General features: G+C 33.3%; 1 non-coding gene across 1 annotated transcript; it reads right to left on the bottom strand.

The window, feature by feature from the left end:
* Nucleotides 1-1305: 1305 nt before the first annotated feature.
* LOC117196183 (U6 spliceosomal RNA) lies at nt 1306-1408 on the bottom strand. Its single transcript, XR_004476264.1, has one exon. It is a non-coding gene; the product is annotated as a U6 spliceosomal RNA (small nuclear RNA).
* Nucleotides 1409-1710: the final 302 nt, after the last annotated feature.

The following is a 1710-nucleotide window of genomic DNA, read 5'->3' as shown; positions in this document are numbered from 1 at the left end:
TGTGCGTGACCTCATATTACTGGCTCCACTTCGGAATTCTCAAGGAAGCAGAGTATCTTAGTTCAAAGGATAGAGAAAAGACAGATAATTGGACTACAGTTAAACTTTGCCTTTTTTCCATATGACAAAAAGAGTAAAAGTATTTAAATAATGGACAAAATTCCAAAGTTCTTTTATCCTTTTATTTTTGTATTTTTAGTGGAATGTCACCTTCATTCGCACATGGCTTACTCCAGTGAGTAAACGTTAACTGGACAACTGATAGGCTTAAAAAGTAACATTAGCCACTGGGGAAGTAAAACTGTATCCAAGAGTAATTATTTTTCACTGTTAGAAGTTTTCAGGACAGTAAATATTCAAAAATATTTTTGCAGCACCCATAAAATTCAATGGATCACCAGCCAGACCAAATGAAAACACTGGAGGTCATCAGGATAGTGGATATCCATCAAATACTCAGGTAAATGAATACGATATTCACCTTCAGTGAGAGTATAATTACTTCAAAAGAAAATATAGACTAGGTCTTCTTTCACATACTATATGATTCTGTCTTTGCCTGTATATTGGTTATCAGCACTGTCCATAAAATACAATAAATTAGATGAGCATTTGCTCATAAATTAAATACTATAATCTTCCATGTCTTTAAAATGAACATTCTCTTTAGGAATTGCTGCTTTCTTTGCTTTCACTTTTCTTGCTTGGCACACACAAAATCCTCCTTCCTAAACAGATAATATGAACATGGCTGTATGACTTTAATTGTAATTTGATGCACGTGTTTTGGTGGTAAAGACTATTAGCCCAGACACATATAATTTGCAAGTGTACAGCTTTCTTTAAAGTTACTTGTCTTTTACTGTGCTTTGGTTTTTATTGTTCGAATGCTAGTGGGAATTCTGTTTATCTCAAAAGACAGGAATCAACACCTGAAACTCTACAGTCAGAAAGTGAATAGTTGTTGGAGACATGCGGTATGCAAAAATGATTAAATTTCTTACAAAGTGAATAATATCTATATAATACTTTATAACATAGTATATATTTATATAATTATATATAAATATATAATATATAATGTAATTTCATTTGTCTTAGTCCCTCCCTGGCACTGACTTTCTTATCTTCTGATGAGGTTTCCTAACCTGTACTACAACAAGGCAGACCAGAAACCAAATGGAATCTATTCTTTTTTTTTAAATTAAAGCATAGTTGATTTACAATAGTATATGAGCTTCAAGTGTACAGTATAGTGATTCAGTTTTTTGAAGATTATATTCCATTATATGTTATTACAAGATTAAAAATATGGAATGCTTCAAAAGTTTGCATATCATCCTTGGGCAGGGGCCATGCTAATTTCTGTATCGAAATGGAATCTATTCTTCATGTTCCACATTAACGAATGCAAACGTTCGATGTGAACAGTTCCTCATAATTTTGTAAATACAGTAAATTATTCTGCTGGACGTGGAGTATACTACATTAATTTTATTAACATTTAGCATTTTAGCTATAGAAAAACCACATTTTAGGCTCCTTGTATAATTCCAAGTTATTTTCTTATCTCCCTAAACCTATCTCTACTCAGTCGCTTCCCTCTGATCTCCTTCTACAGCCTTATAACTGGGAGCCCTACCTCCAGTCCTTCCATACAATTCTTGGGACATCACAGGAACTTGAGGGCCCATAGCCATTTCCAGGAAC

The sequence above is a fragment of the Orcinus orca genome, chromosome X (genome assembly GCF_937001465.1).
Source record: "Orcinus orca chromosome X, mOrcOrc1.1, whole genome shotgun sequence".
Classification (NCBI taxonomy): Eukaryota; Metazoa; Chordata; class Mammalia; order Artiodactyla; family Delphinidae; genus Orcinus; species Orcinus orca.
Note: the sequence above shows the minus strand (reverse complement) of the source record. Positions and strands in the feature narration are given on the sequence as shown.